Source organism: Hipposideros armiger, unplaced genomic scaffold, assembly GCF_001890085.2.
Source record: "Hipposideros armiger isolate ML-2016 unplaced genomic scaffold, ASM189008v1 scaffold_87, whole genome shotgun sequence".
Taxonomy (NCBI): domain Eukaryota; kingdom Metazoa; phylum Chordata; class Mammalia; order Chiroptera; family Hipposideridae; genus Hipposideros; species Hipposideros armiger.
This window is the reverse complement of record NW_017731437.1, coordinates 2,603,286-2,625,168: the sequence shown is the minus strand read 5'-3', so window position 1 is coordinate 2,625,168 and position 21,883 is coordinate 2,603,286. Positions and strand designations below refer to the sequence as shown.

General features: G+C 43.8%; 1 protein-coding gene across 1 annotated transcript in view; it reads right to left on the bottom strand.

Moving 5' to 3' along the window:
• Positions 1–21,211, bottom strand: part of TNRC6C (trinucleotide repeat containing adaptor 6C) — an 85,617-nt gene extending 64,406 nt beyond the window's left edge. The window contains exons 1-3 of the mRNA XM_019644371.1: positions 21,186–21,211; positions 20,399–20,420; positions 1,495–1,812 (exon numbers count right to left, since the gene is read on the bottom strand). The gene's annotated coding sequence lies outside the window, so the exon portion shown is untranslated. The remainder of the gene's footprint in view (positions 1–1,494; positions 1,813–20,398; positions 20,421–21,185) is intronic.
• Positions 21,212–21,883: the final 672 nt, after the last annotated feature.

The window sequence follows — 21,883 nt, the reverse complement described above, 5'->3', positions numbered from 1 at the left end:
GGGAGGGGGAGTCCACATTCTGACACACTTGGGAAAAACACAAAAATTAATGTGCTGGGCTGAAATAACTCCCAATCTTACTTATCACTGGAAATGGTCTGTGTTAAATGCTTAAGGATTAGTCAACTCAAACTGAGTTCCACTGACCCAGCTTTCATTCTTTTTAATTTTCCAGTTTTTCAAAATGAGCATCTTAAATTAATACACCAAGCTATTGAAGTATGACTATCCATCTCTGTCTGTTAAGACTTTCCTGAGGACCACGTTCCAGTGTGGACGGTAACTGTGTCTGATTACAAACTGCTGGCAGCTGAGCAGGTGGGGCTCTGTTCTTGGTCAGTAAGTGTGTTTGGTCATTTCTTTTCTTTCGTGCTTTTTGCTGATGACCATTGACCTCTACCCCTCTACCAGGAATCTAGCAGATGACAGTCAAGACTATTTGAAGAAACATGGCAAAGTTGTCTAAAAATATTTGTTCTGAATATACCACAGTCATGTTTTGAGATACTGTTATAAATACTTTTGTGTCATGTTGGAGTTATTCAACATATTAAAAGGCAGCACGAGAGAAAACAAATATTAATGACTTGTGACATGTTTCTTCTAAATTCCAATCTAATACAAGAAGTCTTCTTGCTTCTCTAATTACAGACCTGAATTTCACTACCATCAGCAAATGTGGTTTCCATGCTAGAACCAGTGCCAACTGTCAAAACAGAGAGATTTAAGAAAATAACAGAAACATGGCAGCTGAATACGTGTATTTTGCTCTCTCCCCAAAATTTCTCTAAAACTCTAGTAAAAAAATGTCTTAAAGTCCACAAGGTCAAGGCGACAGAAAGGGGAGAGAGAGGAGATGAGAGGTGAGCGACTGAGCACGTAGCGACCTCTCCTGGAGCTGGAGGCGAGGCTCTAAGTGCAGGCAGACACCAACAAGAAGCAGGAGACCAGAAGCCCGCACACCACAGGGCTGAGCACCAGCTCTCGGGCAGGTCTGGCTCAGACTGTCCATGGTACAGTTTGAAACACCCACTCTCCACAAAACGCTATCACCTCCCTGTAGAGAATGCGTGTGTGTATTCATGAGCTATGCTAGTGGGCTGAGAGGAAAGGGTTTCATTTAAAAGTCCTCATGCAGGGTCCTAATCTGCCTGGATAGATTCTATGTCCTGATGGACAGACCTTTCGTTTGTGGTGAGCAACAGACTTAGCTGAAGCAGCTAATGCCATCTGAAAATACATCGGAAATAATATTAATAAGTAGGGGGAAACAATTAAACTTTAAAATCCAATTGGAATGTATCTATCATCTCTCTCTCCATCCATCCATCAATCCATGCATCCATCTATCCATCATCTATCTATGTAGCCAGCTCTATCATATGTATATAGTGAACATGTACCAAAATCTGTCCATTTCTATTCCTGGGCAGCGAAGCTGGAAACAGCACACAGTTCTCAGGTGAAAGGATGCCGAGTTCTGTGTGGTCTTACCTGGTTGGAGCTTACTGGGCGGCTGTGCTCCGGCTCCAGGGAGGGGAGGAGGGCTTACCCCTGCAGGCCCAGCACCCTGGCTTGGGCTGACACTGGTCAGAGCCCCTGTAGGCAATGGCTGACCTCTCTTCAATAGCTGCTTCTGTTCTTGCTGGCGGAAGCGTGGAGGCACCTCGCGAGGCAGGTAACGGGATGCAGCTGGCTGCTGGCCGCTGGCAGAGGCACGCTTGCCATTACTGCTGCTGGAGAGAGTGCTGGTGGAAGTACTGGGGCCGGCAGGTTGGGGCTGGCTTGAACAGGTCTTAGTAGGTTCTGGCACTACAAGGAACAAAATGAGAAGACCCCCAAAACTTTAGTAACACCACCTTTAAACCCAACCCACACCAAAGAAACAAAACGAGAGAAATACCAACGTAGTGCTTTGGGGACAGGACTGGCTAAAGTCTAGAGTTCTAGCTCTGAGGCCCCGTTTTCCTCTGAACTAACTGCGATCTTGACTGTACCGCTGAACCACAGCTTCCTCACCTGTAAACTAGGTGAGGTCAGGTTAGAGCAGCAGTCCTCACAGCTCAGCTGGCATCAGCCTCAACCCGAGGGCGGAACAAAGCCCGGGTTCCTGGCCCCACCGAGGGATTTCAGTAGGTTGGAGAGGAAGGGCGACTGCAAATTTGTTTCTGTTTTTACAACTTATTGTTTTCATTGGGGTAACATTGGTTAATAACATTATATAAATTTCAGGTGCAGGACATTATAATTTGATACATATGTAATCTATTGTGTGCTCACCACCAAAAGTCTAGTTTCCACCCATCACCATGTTTCTGACAAGTTCCCAGGTAATGCTGATGCTGGTGGTCCCTGGGCCACAGCTTGAGAACCACCGCTCTTAGTCGATGTTTCTCCAAGTTCAGATGTTTATGAATTTATATATATATATTTTTAATTTTAATTTTTTTTATTGGGGTATTGGGGGGATGGGAACAGTGCTGGGGAATTGCGGGAAGGGGAACAGACAAGTTGCTGTTGTTTTGTTCTTCAATCTAGTTGTGGAGGACGTTGCTTCACTGGCCCAAGTTGGCACCATCATTGCGCTCTTCTCTGGCGAGGCAGATCAGTCGCCGGCTTCTGGACGGCCGCTCACTGTGGCTGCTGGCCACTCACGCTGGCTGCTGGCTACACACGGTAGCCCATGGCAACCCACTGCCACAGGGACTGCAGCCCACGCCGTCACTGGCGACTCACAGCAGCCCAGCTCCAGGTTGAGCTGTTGTTCAGCATCTTAGCTGTGGAGGGCAGTGTCACTGGCCCTCATATGTGGGATCCGAACCGCGGCCCTCTGGCATCCCAAGCCAGTTCTTAACCATCGCGCCACTCAGCCGGCCCTATATATTTTGTTTTAATCCTGACTGACAGTCTAAAAAATATATATATTGGTGCAATTAAGATTATCTGAATAATTAAAGCATTTGTGGTGATGCTATCTACAGCACTGCTATATTCTATCCCAGATTTACTGGAAAAGAATGCAGGTAGGCTAATTTGCAAATCATGCATTTGCATTAAGTGAAAGCCAAAATGCTATCAGAGTATGGTACATAAATAAACAAAGGTTTCACAGTAATTTAAATAGAAAAAAGGAGCAGGAGTGCGGAGTGATAACCTGATGGGGTTATACTAATAAGCACGCCAAACACAAAAGGTGATTTGAGTGGTAACCCTGCATGTGGAAGGGAGCACAGACATGTCAAGTGCAAAAGAAATCTGAACCTCAATAGTCCTTCCCATCCTGAACTTGAAACATTACTATCCAGTAAACATTACATTCATCTTGTTATTTGAAAAAACATTTTTTCTTTCTACTTAATTTGTCAGTGTCTCTGGTTGTAGAGTTGAGTAAAAGCTCTATGTGAGACATGTTTGTACCTAGTTCTGTGTGTATCTTACATGTATAAGTAACATCATACGAGGATGTCATCACTGGGGGGAACGCAAGATGTCACTGTTCTCCTTTTACAGCACTTCTCGTCTCGCAGCGTGGGTCCCACATCCACCCCTGGGGCCCTACATGACATGTCTGCACTGTCTATCCGCAAGGCCTCTGCCCACTGTTTTTCTGTTGCCCTGCCCGCAAACCCTCAATCCTAGATGAAGTCACTGTCTACTCAGTGGGTACTCTCTCTACCCAGACTCAGATCACAGAGGCTCTCAAGAAATCACAGCCATGCAGTTTGGTGTCACTACGAACTCATGGTCCCTAACCTCAGGACGCCCTTGGTGCTTTCCAACCACCCTCCAGTTTCCTGGGTCTGCCTGGTTCCACTGCTGTACTAATTCAGTCTTGCGTGGGTGTTGCTTTGTTTTAGAAGTAAATAAAAATAATTATAATTAATTAACATGCTCCATGTCGCCTCTCTAATCGTGAGGATCACCGTTAGGATTACTGAATGAAAAGGTAATGTGATGCTATTACTCAAGAAAACAAAGGAAATATATTAAGATTAAGAGATTATAGATTACTCTCTTAGAAACCCAGATGCTTTCAATATATCATAGCACTGAGCTACAAATAAAACAAACTTCACGCTACGTGAGACCTGTCAGCAGAAGACTGGGTGAACGGCCCGACCCCTGTGTCCTGCGGACTCCTGGCTCCGCAGGCCCTCGAGCCACACACGGACTTTGAGTCTTTGGACTCACTCACCTGCCCTGGCCACTCTGGAGAGGCCATCCTGTTTCATGACTTCTGACCATCATGTCTATGCCCAGGAACCCAAGTTCTGTCCCATGGTGCCCTCAGCTCTAGTCCAGCTCAGTCTTCAGTTGTCTACTGGACAGCCCTGTTTGGAAGCTGTCACCCTTCAAACTGAACGCATCCAAAGGCCCAACACCAATTTCCTGGGGCTGAGCCCAGGATGGTGCTGACTACTGTAGGAAGGCACTACTGAAGCATGGCACATTTCTCACCTAAGTGAACCAACAGTCAGCTGAGGAAATGAAAATTACAAGACATGAAAGCACGTGGTGTTGACTGGAAGTCACTTGGAGAGGAAACACGACCGTGCATTGTCCAATATGGCAGCTGCCAACCACATGTGGCCGCTGAGCACTTGATGTCTGAAGTGAGCTGTGCTGTTAGTATATACATTTTCAGAGTCAGTACAAAAAATAGAAAACGTCTTGTTAATTTTTATATTGATTCCAGGTTGAAATAACATTTTGGATATACTGAATTAAAAATATATTATTACAAGTAATCTTACCTGTTTCCTTTTAGTTTTAAAATGTTGCTACTAGAATATTTAAAATCACTTATGTGGCTCACATCTGTGGCTTGAATTCTATTTCTATTGAATAGCACTGGTTTGTCTTCTGGAGGGAGGTCCAGTTTGAGTTGGTTTCTCAGGACTAGTGTTAAATTTAAATAGTTTTCACAAAGGACCATCAAATGTGGTAGATCACAGCTTTTTCAGGTGAGATTTCCCCTCACAGTTCTGTGCTAGCACCTTATCTCACACACAGGAGAGTGTCACTAAGAATTTGTTAAGTTACCAACAGAGACCAAGGGCGGGAGTGTAGGGCAGCACAGCTCAGTTCCCAGATGCCCACTGTTGTTACGGTAACACTTCCAGCTGCGGCAATGCTAACGCGAGGGAGTCGCCCTGGACCCTCAGGAAAGGGAGGAGAAGCCTCACTTGCAGGCCGGCAATGCTGCGAGGGAACCAAGACTTCTGACCTGGGGCTGTGCCCGGGCCTCTTTTATGTGAGATGGTGATCCACCTTCACTGGTTTATGCCAGTTATTTTTCAGGTCTTTGAAACTAGCAGCCAGTTAACGTCAGCCAGTTAACGTCATCTCAACTGATAAGTGGAGGATCTCAAAATTTGCATCTATTCTTAGCGATAAATCAAATGGGCAGTTTCTGAAGAGCCATACACCCTATTCAGATGGAAACTTCTCCATCTATTGCTGCCCAAAGACAAAGAGTAGGGTCTCAAAGTGACCGGGACATTCCTCTTCTCAAGCAGCCTACCCTAAGGCGTACCTTAATGATGAGGCTCACAAACCAGTATGCCCTGCACGGACAGCACAGCTTTCATATAGTACACAGTGAGGCAATGGGAATTTCAGCTCAGTTTCATTTATGGGTCGTCAATGAATCATGTTTTATTTAGAAAAAGTTATAATACCAACCAGTTAATAAATACATAGCTAATAAAAAAACTTCCAGCTAGCTGAAAATTTGGGTTAGGTTCCTTTGCTTAATAAGCTTTTTTTCCTTTTAAATGAGGGTGACATCTGCTGGTGGAAAAAGGTAGTTGTTAAATTATTATATAAGAAAGCTAGTCTTAAAACAATTCTGTTTCCAAGAAACAATTTTCTGCTTTCAGTTAAGATTTTCAGAGGGCATTGTCACAACAGGGTCCAAGCAGCTTATAAAAATCCCTACTGCTTTTCCAAAACAGCAGGTGACAGCGTGGGCAGGGAGCTCAGGCGGCTCCTTCTCAGAGCTTCCTGACACCTTGTCATACAGCAACAGTGAGGGAGCGGCCCTGGCCGGCCCAGACGCCTTGCCTGGCACTCCACCCCAGTCACTACCCAGGCCTCTTTCCTGCCTCCCCGGCCGTTTGACATGGTCTGGGCCTCAGCACCGCATCTAGAACCCCAGGCCCCTGGCCGTCCCTTCACTGTGCCATCCACACTCCTCACACTCCTGTACCATCCCAGCCATCAGCCTGGTTTCCAGGCTGTCGAAAAGTGACAAGGCCTACTACCCACGCACACTGTTCTAAGCCCCACTGCTGCGAGGAAGTCCATTTGCCCAGACGCCCTTATTGTAACTGTTCACAACTTGCCCTCCACACTTTGAGACCCTCATGCCGCCCACTCCCTGTCTCGGCCCATGACTCTGAGGTCGCCGAGGCAGAAGCTGCTCATCCCTTCAGCGCCCACGTGCCAGCCTTCGCACCGCCCAGCCACTGTCTCGGCACTGGGATGAACCAGTCGACAAAAATGCAGACTCCCACCCAGGGGAGCTCACACCTTAGCTGGGAAGACAAGCACTGAACACGACGCAGAATAAGCTCCAGTCACCATGTTGTTGAGTGCTGTGAGAGTGAGGCAGGCAGGGCAGGGTAAACGAGGGGTCAGACCTCACTGCTTCTCATTCTAATCTGCCGACCATTCTTTCCACCCCCCACGAAACGTGTCAGTATCCTCACTGATCCTCTCCCTATTTCCTTATTTAGGAAATATTTACTGAGTGCCCATTTTGTGTCAGGCACTGGGTACACTGAGGAAAATAAAGAGATGGTTCCTATCCTTGTAGTTTATAGTCTACTAAGAGATAGATATTATCTTAAAAATGATTCTACAAATATACGAGTTACCATAGGCATGCTAAAAGCAACAGTGGAGCGGAACCTGACTGAGGTTAGGGACTCAGAGAATGCTCCTCCAAGGAAGTGACGGCTACGCTGAGCCTGGTGAAGCATGTGTGCCCGTCTGCGCGCTCACTGCACCTGGGAGCAGGGTCCGTGCACACGAAGGTGCTGACGTGGGGCAGCTTCTGTTTGCCAGGACTGGGACAAGGCCGGCAGGCCTGGCGCTCAGGGGCTGAGGGGAGCGCTGCTGGACGCGCGGCTGCGGCAGCACAGGCTTGGGAAGGATCCTGGATTCCATCACGTGGCCAGTAGCTGGGGGAGCAGACTGGGGCAGCCTGGTGGAAGGTGCTCCAGGGGGATGCTGGCCGCACGCAACAGGTGGAGAGGTCTGGAGCCTGCAGTTTTGGGGAGTTCTCTCGGGCAGGGCAGGCTCCTCTGATGACAAACTCACGGACAGTCGCACTGCTGTGACCATCATGTGCTGTTTCAACCCAAGAAGCAGGAGACCCTGATCAAGAGCATCTGTGCAGCTCCAGAGCCAGCGGCCCTGTCCGACGTCACCTTCACAGGGTAGGGAAATGACACGGCAGCCATGGCCACAGTGGCAGCACCCTCCTTGTTGTTTACAGACTGTGCAGGAACACACTTGGGAGGTTAAGTTCCCACTAAGAGCCACCTTCCGTTTCTCACCAGGGACTTAACAGAGCAGGAGAGCATGGGGTGCCCCGTGCACTGGGGCATTTCCGTCTTAATCACCCAAGTCATACTGCCAAAACATTCTTTTCTTTAAAAATTTATTTGGAAATACTTAAGATGTACAAAAAAGCATCAGATGAAATAATCACAAACCTCCATGTACCCAATGCCAGCTTAGTAAGAAAATGCCGTCAGGGCCCCCGAAGCTCCCTTCGCCCTCTCCCTGGCTGCACACTCCACCTCCCTGAAGAGATGATCACCGTGCCCTTGGGACGGGTCACTCCATACGCTTCTTCTCTTGATGCAGAGCATGGACTCGGAGTTTAAACCTCAGCTCTGCCACTTACTGGCTGGTGACACTGGGTAGGTTACTTAAGCTCTCTGTCCCTCAGTTGCACCATCTGCGAAATGTGGATAAGTGGGGGAACAATACCTCACTGAGAGGGTCCTTTGAGGAGCAAATGTATATGCAGAGAACCATTTAGAACAGTGTCCGGCACATGGTAAGTGCACTGTGTTTATATTATGTTAGAGGAAAAAAAGTCAATGACACTTGTGAAGGATGGTAAGGTCAACCTGGTTCAGGACCATCGAGATGGGTACAGGGACAACTGCAGTGGGATTTCACAGTGGAGGAGGGACTGGGCTCAACTGGGAACAAGACATGGGCACATGGGGATTTACAGCCAAGGAGCTGGGTGGGGGCAGCAGAGGGGAAATGACTACGAGGGAACATCAGAGGTAAAGGAGTTCTGGCTAAACTGAGCCAACAGAATTCTTGCTGAACACAGGTGAGAGTGGTGAGAATCACCTGGTGGGGGTGGGGAGGATGAGGAACCTGAGCAGATATGGAGGGTGGGGGGTTCTGGTTAAATCGACTCAGCAGGGCTCTTGCTAAGCTGGATTTTACGAGGAAGTGCACAGATGGGCCTAGGAGGTCTAGTAGCCTGACTACAGTTTGGTCAGCAATGAATCTTTGTCAGCTATAAAAATACTCCTCTTTCTCCTCTCAGAAGCAATGGGAAGTATTTTAGGCTGATTAAAAAAAACAAACAAAAAAAAGTCACACTACCTGAACTGTAGGTATGAACACAATAAAGGGAAGAAGGCAGGCAGAGCCACAGAAGCCACTGTGGTGATGAGGAAGCAGAGAGAATGGCAGCTGTGTTCAGGGTCGGAGTAGGTCTCTGGTCTGGCCCTAAACCTCCCCCCTCAATTTGGCTTCACATTTCCACCGTTTCAAAGTGTTAGGCACTACACAAACTGAGCAGACATCCCATCCTTTTTAAAAATGTTACAGAGCAGCTATCAAAGTTCTGCCCTCTGTACCAAAACGCACAGAAGCAGGACTGGCAGGGGTCTGCTTCACAGCGGCAAGGAGGCCTGAGCTACACACCAGGTCCTGTTAAGCTGGATGCGTGCGTGCGGTTGAGCAGGCAGCTACCTGGCCGCTCTCTGTCCTGCAGGCCTAGCTCCCTCCGAGTGTAAGCGTGTCACTGAGATGGTGGAAGTTTTTGCATAGGTCCAGTTCCCAACTGCTACCTTGGTGGCGGTGACAGACAGCATGGTGGCAGCTTCTGGATCACTAGGCTGCAGCAGTGACACTGGACAGTTGAAGTCAGCAGTGCCGGCAGGGCTTTTTTTAAGAAAAGATTTTATTGGAGAATTAGAGGAGGGGAACAGCGTTGGGGAATCCGGGAAGGGGAACAGACAAGTTGCTGCCTTTTTGTTCTTCAGTTTAGTTGTGGAGGATGTCGCTTCACTGGCCCATGTTGGTATTATCATTTCGCTCTTCCTGGGTGAGGCAGATCAGTCGCCGGCCATTGGATGGCCGCTCATGGCAGCTCACGAAAGCTCACGCCAGCTGCCAGCCAGCCCCACTGCAGCCTACCCCGTCACCGGCAACTCACGGCAGCCCAGCTCCAGGTCGAACTGTTGTTCACCATCTTAGCTGTAGAGGGCGCAGCGTCACTGGCCCTCATGTGGGATCTGAGCCGGGGCCCTGCTGCTCAGAGCTGGCATCGCAAGCCAACTCCTAACCAATATGCCACTCGGCCAGCCCCTGGCAGGGCTCTTGATTATTCCCCAGGAGCAGATCTTCAGGAGGATGGTGGGGAGTCCTTTCTGGAGGCCTCGGGCACAGTGATTTTTGTAAGCACCCAGTTAAACTCAATTTCTGCTTCAAATAGCTAAGGTGGTTTCTATATCCTTCAGCTGAACTCTGGTTAAAAGCACAGGTGTTTTTTTTAGCAAGTAGTACATTTAAATCTTTCGTCCACCTGGACACCATGGTATACGACGTGGCTGAATACAGCAGTTTCCTTCTAACGGCGTTTACTGGACCAGGACTTACCTAACCCACAATTAGAATCTCAAAGGCTACCGCCATTAGCCTAACGTGTACTGACAGGTAGGCATGCAATGGATTAGAGAGGTGTATTTTAAAAGTAACTTTAATAGGTAAATGCTAATCTAGAGGGACACTTTAACCCACATATTTTAACACATCTTAGTTCTGAAATGTGGATGCATCTTTCAGTTGGTGCATAAATTTAACATAGTTTTCTCATTCACCCTCAAACTCCATCAATAAAATATTATTAAATCAATGATATGTCCTATAATTGATGGAATCTCAGAACTTAAGTTTTGCATGTAAAGCACAGAATTTCCCTTATGCACAGACACCACACTATGACAATGAAAGATGAAATATTTTAAAAATCATGCATTAATTCTAGCCATTTCAGAATATATACTCAAAGAATCATGGTTTCTTACAATTTTAAATTTACTCAAATATATATGATTATTTGCAAATGTGACAATGGAAGAGAACTATTCCCCTGTGTTAAAAGAATCAGTGATTCCAAGGAATATTTTCATGATTACAGTTTCTTCTGCAACCTGTACAACAAACATTGTAGCGAGAAGTTTCCTTAGCACAACGAGATGTAGGCAGAAGACAGCTACGAGCAACAAGGGTCCATCTGCCGAGTTTATCGGCAGTCCCAGGGGGGTACAAAGCAGTGGCCTTCTGTTTGTTCTGCTGAGGCTTCTGGCTGGTCGGTCACCATGGCAACTTTTGGAGCCCAACTCAAATTGAGCACAAACTCATTAACTGCTAACTACATTAACTTGGTGTCTGTCGCTAATGAGAAATGCTGTTTAGAGGTATTTTCTATTCTAATACAGTTACCTCTCTAAAAGGTATTACATTAAATGCTACTCTAAATATATCAGACTAGGGAATATAAATGTTAAAGTAAAATTATCTTAATAATGACGACTCACAATAAGGATCAGTTCATTAGACGGTTACTTTGTTTTGGTCTTTGGATTCTTCTACTCTAAAGAAAATGTACTGTTTATCATACAGGCAAATACTTCTAAGTTCTCCTGAACAACAGCTGGCTGATTTGGATTAAAACAGAAAATCTGATAACAGCATATGGTAAAGCCAAGTAAGCAATCCAGCATTAACATATATTGGCAGTTCTATAACCGTTTCAATACGTAACGTCAACTGGAACACTCCCCAAATGAGACGACGTGGAGGGTACAGAAGGCTCACTGGGTGCACAGCTTCTTTCTTCGCCTGCACCCCGACCTCGCCTCTCTCCACGCCGAATCATCCTGAACTGAACAAGCTCTCGAAAAACAGCAAATCCCATCTGATGAAACACGGGTTTAAGTGGAATTATGCCTCCCAAGTGTTCTCTCAGGGCATGTGTGCCACCTTCTGCAGCAGGACTGTGTGTGTTTTCTTTAATAAATTAATTGTGGAATAGCAATAATCCAGCGATGTTTTCCCCCCAAAATCTGCCAGGAGAGGGAGCCCGAGTTCAGTTTAGCCAGAGAAGCCTGGCAAGAGGGGGGAAATCGGCCGTCCAGCAAATGGATTTTGAACAGCCTTCTGACGGCTCTTAGGAAAAGGTCCATCTCCTCTGTCAGGAACTGCCCACACTGTCCCCAGTTACTGTCAGCTTCCTTGACACCACCCCCTTCCTTGCTGACACCTCACCTGCTATGCTGGCCTTTCTATTGTTGATTGGTCCTGGTAGATGCCACGCCCCAGCTGGCCAGCCTTTGCCAAAGCCTTCCCCTCTGTATATGGGGGCCTGGCCGTCTCTCCTCTCCAGGCCCAGTGACACTCTCTTCATCCTTCAGATTTCAATTCAAGCATCACTCAGGACACCTTCCCACCTCCCAGCTAGTTCAGGTACCTTTGTTCGATGCTGTCATTAAACAGTGTTCCTTTCCTTCCAGTAGCCATCTCAGTCAGTAATGATACAGACAGCGTTGTGAGAGATGTTTACGTCCGTGCCCTGTAAGTCCCTAAGCTCCATGAGAATGGGAAGCATGTCTATATTCTTAAATCTTTTCCTCCCCATAGCGAACAGCACAACATTTTTGCTGGGCAAAATATTTGCTGGGCAAATAAAGGTGTTCAGTAAACATCTGCCGGATCAGTCATTAGCCCAGTCACTTTCTGAGCTCGGCCTGTTCTATCAGCAGGACCCCTTTCTGTCTACCTGGACCACTCGGCTTGGTCACCTGGAGTCTGAACTGTGCAGTGTTCTGCTGGCACCCACTGCCTCCAGGCCTCTCTCCAGCTGTTGAATGCCGCCTCAATCTGGCACACTCAGTAACCTTTCTAATGTAAATCTCACGATATCATTCTCCCCCTCAAACTTTTCCAATGACTCCCTCTGTCTAAAAGATCAACTCTGAAGTCCCCAACATGGCGTACAAGGGCTCTGAGCTAGCCTCCCTGCCCCCCCCCCTCTAGTTTCAACCCCCTTTTTAGGGTAGGATATGCTGTCAAGAGCGCCCAGTTCTAATGGCCTAATGGACGGGTTTGGGATGACTGGGATAATGCACACCTCCTTTCCCTGTTTTCACAGCTAACTTAGGGGACAACTTAGAGTGACCAGCTCTAGCATGTACTTATCCCATTCACAACATACAGCCATTCTATCCTGACACATTTATCACAGAAAAATGAAAGTATATCTCCATACAGAGACTTGCGTATGAAAGTTCACAGCAGCTTTTATTCATGATAGCTAAAAACTGGATACAACTCAAATGTCTGGGAACAGATGAATGGAGGAACACACTGTGATATATCCAAACAATGGACTACGTACTGCTCAGCAATGAAAGGAATGATTCCTGATACACACAACAAGGTGGCTCTTAAAAGTACGGGCTGTGCGCAAGGAGCCAGGGGGTGCGTGCTGTATGATTCCGTTTACATGTAACAGTCTAGAAAAGAAAACCTTCCGTAGTGACAGGGAGCATTACCAGCCAATGGCGGGGGGTGGGGAGGGCCATGGGGAATTTCTGGGGTGATGGGTGTGGTACTGATTATGGATGGTTTCACAGGTGTGCACATGCCAGAACACATTAACTTGTTCTCTTTAAAAACACATACTTTACTGTATGTCAATTGTAACTCAACAAAGCTATTTAAACAAAAAAGAAGGTAATCTGATAAATTATTTCTCAGAAAGCAGCCTGTCCGCTTCCTTTAGAGCTATAAACTCTAACTTTCTCTAAGCTGGAAACTTCCTTTATGTTTACCATTTAGTGAAAAGTTAGACTAAGTAGAGATGCGGACTTCCCTTTACCTGAGACTTATGACACGTGCCCTCAAGATGCGGTTAACGGCCTGTGACAGAAGAGCAGTGTTTCCCTCTTATCACTGCGCTGCCTTCCTTTCTTCTACAATTTGATCAAGAACTTATATATATGTACCTGCTTAGTCTTTTCTTGATAAATTTTTATCCTTTGAAATTGCCTACATATTAGGGGGAAAATACATCTTAATACTTTTTTTTTTTTTTAAAGATTTTATTGAGGAATTAGGGGAGGGAAACAGGGTTGGGGAATCGGGGAAGGGGAACAGACAAGCTGCTGTCTTCTTGTTCTTCAGTCTAGTTGTGGAGGACGTTGCTTCACTGGCCCATGTTGGTATTATCATAGCGCTCTTCCCGGGTGAGGCAGCTGCTCGCTGGCCATTGGACGGCCTCTCAGGTGGCTCACGGCAGCTCACGCCAGCTGCTGGCCACTCACGCTGGCTGCCGGCCACTCACGGTAGCTTTACAGCAGCCCACTGCAGCCTACGCTGTCGCCGGCGACTCATGGCAGCCCAGCTCCAGGTCTGGCTGTTGTTCACCATCTTAGCTGTAGAGGGCGCAGCGTCACTGGCCCTCATGTGGGATCCAAACCGGGGCCCTGCTGTCCAGAGCTGGCATCGTAAGCCAACTCCTAACCAACGCGCCACTAGGCCAGCTCCATATTAATACTTTCTTTTGTTCTCATGGAAAAAATATTAATGCATTTATTATATCCTCCTTCTGCCAATGATTTAAGAATAAAATTAAATATAATCACGCACTGCTTAACGATAGGGACACGTTCTGAGAAATGCTTCATTAAGGCGATTTTGTCGTGCAAACATCACAGAGGCCCTTTCACACCTGGATGGTGTCGCCTACTGCATACCTAGGCTACGTGGTACAGCCTATTGCTCCTGGGCTACAGGCCTGTACAGCACGTTACTGTACAAAACAACACGAGATTAAATCAAACACAACAGAAAACGATGCAATCAAGAGACATGGTAAATATGAAATGTATGTGGCTTGAGGAAAGATGAAGAAAAAATGGAGTCACTATAGTCAAGCTAATGAAACTACTTAAATCAAAGTGGGCTGAAACATGAGCAATCGATTTTATCTTCATTTAACTGGCCTGGGAACTTAAACTTTTGAACTTTCCAGTTGTGTTATCAATGCCTGGAGACATATAATCCTATAAATAACCCCCTGAAGAACGTTCACATGTCCAGACCACCGGACATCTGGAAGATCACTATCTCAGACCAATCCAGAAGCTAAGAATGCAGGACTGATTTTTTCCAAGAATGTACTTTTTATATAAAAACCCTCAACCTTTTCCTTTATTCTTTGGAACACTCTGGGTATTGACTGGTAGTGTTTCTAGGATTGCAACTTGTTTAAGACTCTGGAATATAACTTTGTCATTTAACTCTAGTGAAGCCTCCTGATTCATTTACGCTTGGCTGACAGGCTGCTGCCAGCATATCACAGCACACTGTTTTACAGCAAGCTGTTTTTTTTAATAAGTAGAAAGAGTATACTCTAAACGATAAAAAGTGTAGTATAGTAAATACATAAACTGGTAACATAGTGGTTTATTATCATGCATTGTGCATAATCGTACATGCTGTGCTTTTACACAACTGGCAGTGCAGTGGGTTTGTCTACATCAGCGTCACCACAAACACGCAAGTAATAAGTTATGCTACAACATTAGGAGGACTATGGTGCCACCAGGTCATAGGAATCTGTCAGCTCCTTTATAATCTTATGGGACCACCATCGTATGAGCGGTTCGTCATCGATTGACTGTAATTACTTTAAACGTAGAACAACATGGCTAAATAAAGTCAGATCTAATATTTAAAATCCTAATAAGGTATCATCCCATAAAGATCTCTCTATAATAAGTCTCTGAGGAATTTCTTTCACCCTTATTTGAAAAGATCTTAAAGTATTTCCTAAATGAATGGTTATACTGATAATAGAGATACAATATCTACGTCTTCTTTGTATGATAGCAGAAAAAACATAAAATTGACAACCAGAGATAAAGGCCCTAGTTCTAGTTCTGTCAAAACTTATACAAACCACCTAACCTCTAGGAATCTCATTTCCTATCCAACACAGGAATTAGATAATCTCTAAGGATCCTTCAAGCTCTAAGATTTTATTAATTTTATAGACAGGCAGATAAAATGTCATATTTTATAAAAAATATGTTCTGAGCACGATGGCTAGACTTTCAGCTACTGCCTTTAAGAGTAACTAATACACTCAGAATGATATTTGCTTTGGTGATGTGGATATGAACATGAATGCATGTAATTCAAGGAATCTGGCCTATTTTATTACACAGTGTAACTCAGGGAAACACAGATAAACATAACTGCTGACTGTTGTGTTGAGACCCCTGAAAGACTGAGCAAATAGCAGTCAACTGCCTCAGCTGAACAGAGTGCCACCTCACCAAGTGCAGAATGTGGGTTTTCATTTGTTTGTTTTTACCTATGAAAAACTATGAAATTGGCATGCTTTAAAATCCACTGTCACTGCTTTTCATTCATGTTGAGAAAAGGCCTTATAAATATATGTTTAGAATGAGCCTCAATGACAGTATAGCACAGTGCATGTAATCTGTGACCCCAAAACTCCTATCACTCAACATAAGGCTACTGAAAGGATATGGTTTAAGTTGATTTACATTAACAAAAGCATATAAAGGTTTTCTTAAAATTAACAATTATAAACTGAATGCATGGCAAAGTTGAATACTGACTGCAAAACTTACATAGTCCTTTCAAGCAAGATTAAGTGACTAATTAAAATGTATGAATTTATAAAAGTATATGACCTAAAACTATAAATCATTAATTATATGGAGTTTGAGCCATATTGGGTCATCAAGATATTCACTTTCATACATGATATAATTAAGTTTGAGCGCTTTGTATGAAAACTTATCTATTTTATGAACTTCAGAAAATCTGGCTAAAACCATGGAATACAATTCATTTCACATTTATGAGTATTATTATAGTTAATCCTACCCCTGTCCCCCATTAAATCCATTAAAAACCTAGAAGACCATATGGAAAATTTTGGCTCACAAAGTCATCACATCACATATAAAGCTATTATCTGTGCCCAAATTAAGGGCCGTGCCCACAACAAAGAACAGAGATTACTGGTCACTGAAGCACACCCACTCATTATAAAGTGTGCGACAGAGACGCCAGTAACCCCATAGCAGAGACACAACACACAAGTTACTGGTATTTGCGACAGAATTCTATCGGAATCCCTTTCCCCTTGTTTGAGAGTATCTAGGGTCTCACTAAGGCATAACGGGTCACTGTGTTCAGCTGGCTCTTTCTTTAGTCACCAATGCAAGACAATATTTAACAGAATTACAAAGGACCATTTTGTGAACAGGTTCATACAGAGGGAAGTGCAGTGTCCATATAAAATACAAATTTTTGTGCATGTACTCACACGCATTCAAGGATGGCCAACAAAATGCTAACTGGTAAACGTCTCAGGATGAAGGGGTTTCAAGGGAACTTTAACTTCTTTTTAGACGATGCTCAAATTATTTTCAATGAGCATATATTTACAAAACAAAAATACTTATATTTTTCATCACAGAAGGAAAAAATAAGGAAAACATGACTGCCACAACCACCACCCAAGACTAGAAGGCCACGAAAGGAGACATGCTCAGATTCCTGAGGGTACAGGACACCAACCCCACCATAGGGCTCACATTCTCAGAGGTATTCTCAGGGGAAGGACAGACTCAGGAGAGAGAAGAGTGCGCCCACTGTCTGAACACAAACCGCAGAGCTGACCTGGCTGCGGAGAGCAGGACATCAGGGCAGGGAGCTGGGTAGGAGTGCTGGCAGCACATTGCTTCAAACTTACTCAGTTGGCCTGAACCTTAAATCAAGAAGCAAAGGACCTCAACCAAGAAATCACATGTTGGGATTTGAAAAATAATCAGGGACAAAATTTTATTTTATGTGTGATTTTGTAAAGCAGACCTTCTAGAAACTTTGTTTTCAGATTCGGGGGTGAGGAGTGGGAAGCATGATATATATTATATTAAGCTAGTCAAAAAAGATAAATTTCTAGTGAGATTTAGTTGTGCATTAGTTTTTCAAATGAAGAGTCATAGTTCAATAGTTACAGCCCGATATAAAAACCTTTTTAAGCATAATTAACGCTATAATGAAGACTGATCCATCACGAATGGATTGGGCTAGTTATTCTCTAGGTTAAAGTAGAAAAGATACATATATTTATGTATACTATATTCTAAAGAGGTCTCTGAAAATGTTTAAAACAGAAGTTTGAAGAGGTTAGGTTTCAGTTATTGAGAAAATTAAGTCAAATACAATGCTAACTAATGGAGTTATTGCTTCATTAACACTATTTGAGTGGTATGTGTTATCGCAAAGAAATTACTAATTGATTTGGTCTAATTTGGGCTACCAAAATAGAATCAATTCTAACTTCTTTTACTATGTTAATTGATTCAGCATATTATACAAGCTGATTAATAATTGCAGCTTCTCTTGTAAGAGCATTCAACTCTTGGACTCACTCAAACCCTACATGCCAACAACTTGGGGCCTTGACTTCTGGTGCTGCCTTTTGGTGAGAGCGAGGTTCTTCAGCTCCTGGTGACTCTGGATGGGTCCTCACGTCTGGCCAGGAAACACGGCCTGGCTCTGGCTTAGAGGCAGGACTGAATCAAACTCTGCCACTCACAAGCTCTGTGACCTTGTCTAAGTTAGCATCCCTCTCTGAGCATCTCTGATACAGGACTGTTTTGAAGCACAGTAGGTACTAAGACACAGTAAGCGCTTAGTAAATGTCTGCTGAATGCCTTTCCTGGATGCTGTAACTTCAGGAAGATTCTGGGCACATCAAGTCCAGCTATTCACTAGCTATGTATTCTTGGGGGCATGTGACAAACTTTCAAAGCTTCAGTTTACTCATATGTACGTGGGAGCCAACACCATCAACATGAGAAATAACAAGCACCAAGGCCTAGTACAGACAGGGTCTGGCACGAAAGCAGCTGATGAGTGCGGGTGCTGATCTCAGGCCTACCAGTTGTGCAGAGTGCCAGGAACTGGAGATGTGAGAGTGAGCAAGCCAAGCGAGCCCTTGTCTTTCTTCCTAGACAGACCAGAGCTGGGGGATCCATTAAAATTCCAAAAGGCGGGAAAAGTACATCCATGGCACATGTGAGCACTAGGACTATTCCTACAACATATCTGATGTGTTTAGTCAGGCCCAGACTATGTGATTTAACACACGTGTCCAGCCAGACACTCAGAACCACCACCATGTGACCTGGTAATAATGGAGAGTCTGCGAAAGCTGTAAATAAATGAATTACCTAGCAGCACTGTTAGGTTATTTATAATTAGAAAGCTTTTTTTTTGTTTCGAAGAACATTAATTATCATTACTATGATCTGGTCTGAGGCTAGTTATAGTTAGTACGCTTACTGACAAATTCGACCCAAAGGAGCAGTATTTTAGAGAAGATCAAAGAAGATAAAAACCCAGTCGAGTCTGGAGTCAGCCATGAAAATTCTCATCAGAACAGTAATAGAAAATAATAACTCTGTATACGGTGACGGGACAATGTAATTCATGAGCAGTGTATAACCATAAGCAATTTGTTACTATCCGAAGAGAAGACAATGACAATGGAATAGAGCTGGTACTGAATCAGGTTGTAAAAACTCAAAATGTTTTAAAAAAATAGGAAATGGATGATTCGGAGCAATAATTCTATACCTTTAAATGACAATGAAAAGAAACTATTGTTTCTTATTCACGCTCATAAATTCAAATACAACTATGTACCACAACCCTTTGGATCTTTGTGAAAAGTGTCATGTAAATTCACACTGCTTCTGAAACTGAAAAAGAAAAACCTGTCCTCTCTGAAAACCATGCAGCCTTTCCATAGCACCATCTGTGAAATCCATCTCTTAGTGCGACTGTGGTGGGTGAGCTCTGGGGCCGTCTTCATCAGGTTGGAAGCCCGGCGCCCTCACACCCTCACACTAACTGCTAGACCAAGAGCAGCCACTTCACTCAGCCGGCAGCCTGCAAAACTTAACTCAGGTTTGCAACTTCACTGCAAACCAACACCTGTCCTGCTCAATTATGAACTTCAAATGACATAACATACATGAGCTTTACTTTGAAAACTATAAAATGCCCCAAAAAAGCAGGGGATTTGTAGTGGTACCCCAAGTCAGCACTTTCACCAACGTCTGACAGTGCCCGTGTCTGTGTGTACACCTGTGTGCACGTGATGGTCCAGCAGAAATAAAAACTTAAAAATAATAAAATGAATTATAGCTAACATCAACTGAGCACCAACTACATGTGAGGCACTGAGCCTTCTTCGCGCAGGATCTCATCTAGTCTTCACAACACCTGTGAGGCGGAAACCATTCGTTACCTTTCTCATTTGAAATACGAGATAGCCAAGGCATAAAGAAGTGAAGTGACTTGCCTCAAATTAAACAGAGCTGGGGTATGTGCCTCCCAAGCGTGTGCTCGTCACCACTGGGCTGTCCCGACCCACATCAAGTCTAGAATAAGGAGACCTGGAGCACTGCTTCCATTTTGCTCCTTCTCCAGCAAACCACAGGGCCGCCTGAGCTACTGTGAAAATTACGTGTTCCCACCAACACCCATTAAGATAGTGATAAGCAAATTCTGGACTTGGAGAATAAAAAATAAATCATACACATTAATAAGCAAAGAGGGAATACATAAAGAACATAGCACTTTTTGTTATAGTTGGCAAAGAGAAATTGGAAGCTTTAAAAATATTCAGTATCCTTTGGTTGTTCTTATTCAAATTGAATCAATTTATCAGTTTAATCCTTGTTTGGTGGAAATCAAATCAAAGGAAAATTATAAAGCACTGTTTAGAAAGCTAAAAGAACATTCTTTAGGCATTCAGTAAGCAAAAGCCAATGAGATGCAGATGTAAAACCAGTGATAAATGAAGAATTTCACAGTGAATAATAAAAAGCAGATTCAAAGGCAGGGTTAGAGTCTTTGTTTTGAACTATCAATTAAGGAAAAAGTCATCTTCATCATAAAAAGTTTGGTACTGCCATAAAATGTACCCCCACACAAAATAAAATAAACTTACCTTTGGTTTTTTGATCAGCAGCCTGAAAAAAAAACCAGAAACTCTTTAGGAATAATAATGTGTAGAATGTACACATCTATGAAAGCTTATAAACAGGCTTTAATATTGGAAATTTTAAAAACAAGTTTTTGCCCAGTTAATTTATTAAAAAGTATTACTGGGAAAATGTATAATTGTCTGTATGCTATTGATTATATGCCAATATTGATCCAAAAGCAAACAAATCTACCTGGAAGCTCATTTGAGCTCTATATTCTAATACAGCTTAAAAGATGTATAGTTTAAATAGAAGATACATTAAACCAGTCAAGAGAGAAAACAAATGGCATAATTTGGTATATTAAATGCCACAAAATTCCAGCATGACTCTACAATTTAGGACTTGTAATTTTTAAATATTTCCTAATAGGACTTGTAAAAGAACATTTGCCAAAGCGACAAGAATTATTTCTAGCTTTTCTAATAAAATCAGTTGAAAGGCCCTTTTCTCATTTCTTAAACATGATTGTTCTAGACAGTTCATTTTAAGTACAGTATGGACATTCTTTATTTACTCCAACCACTGAAATCAAACTTCTTCAAAACATAGCTCTAATATTTCTAGGTCCTCAAGAAAGACATTTTGTGGCTGTCACCCTATTTCACTAGTACAATACTATTTTTCGTTAATTATAGATTTAGCATACTGATTTTTTAAATAAAATGAAACTCTGTAATGTAATGGCCATGATAATGCAAATGAGACACACGATGATTAAAGACAATGAAGTAGTAACTTGAGCCAAACCTTTTTCTGAGCACCTTCCTTCTTTTTCTTTTCTTCCTGCTTTTTCTTTTTCTTTTCTTCCATCAAACGTTCCTCTTTTTGTGTTTCTTGTTCTTTCTCCCTATTAAATGTAAACAAAAGTGGTATTGGTACAATGTCCATTTTAAATAAAAAAATGAAAACGCATTATCTTCAGAAAGTTTTACGTCAGTGTTTGCCGTACAGTATAAAGGACACTGAAGAGGCGTTAGAAATGGGCTTGAATACATTTCTCTAGAACTACACCTGATGTCTTTAGTGGTCTGCTGGCCATTCATTCAGCACACATTTGTTGAACACCACCAACCTTTTATTAGGTGATAAGGGCACAAAATGGAGTAAGATACAGTTCCTATGGTCCAGCCCTCAGACAGTATTCCTTAAAGTGTTTCTCAGGAACCACCATCACCAGGATCATAGCAGGGGGGGTACCTATAAATCTAAAAATATAGATTCCTAGGTTCCACCCCCCGCCCAACAAAATCAGAGTCTTTGGAGGTGATTCTTATGCACGCTCTAATGACATGTTTGTCTGACAAACCAACTATTCTTAAACAGATTCCTACACAGAGTGGTGAGCTGCTATAAGGACACACGGGGACAAGCACAGAGCAACTCCACTGGGAAGAATCAGGCAACTGGCAAGGCGGGGCCTGAAGGTGCAGGAGCGTCTGGGTTGC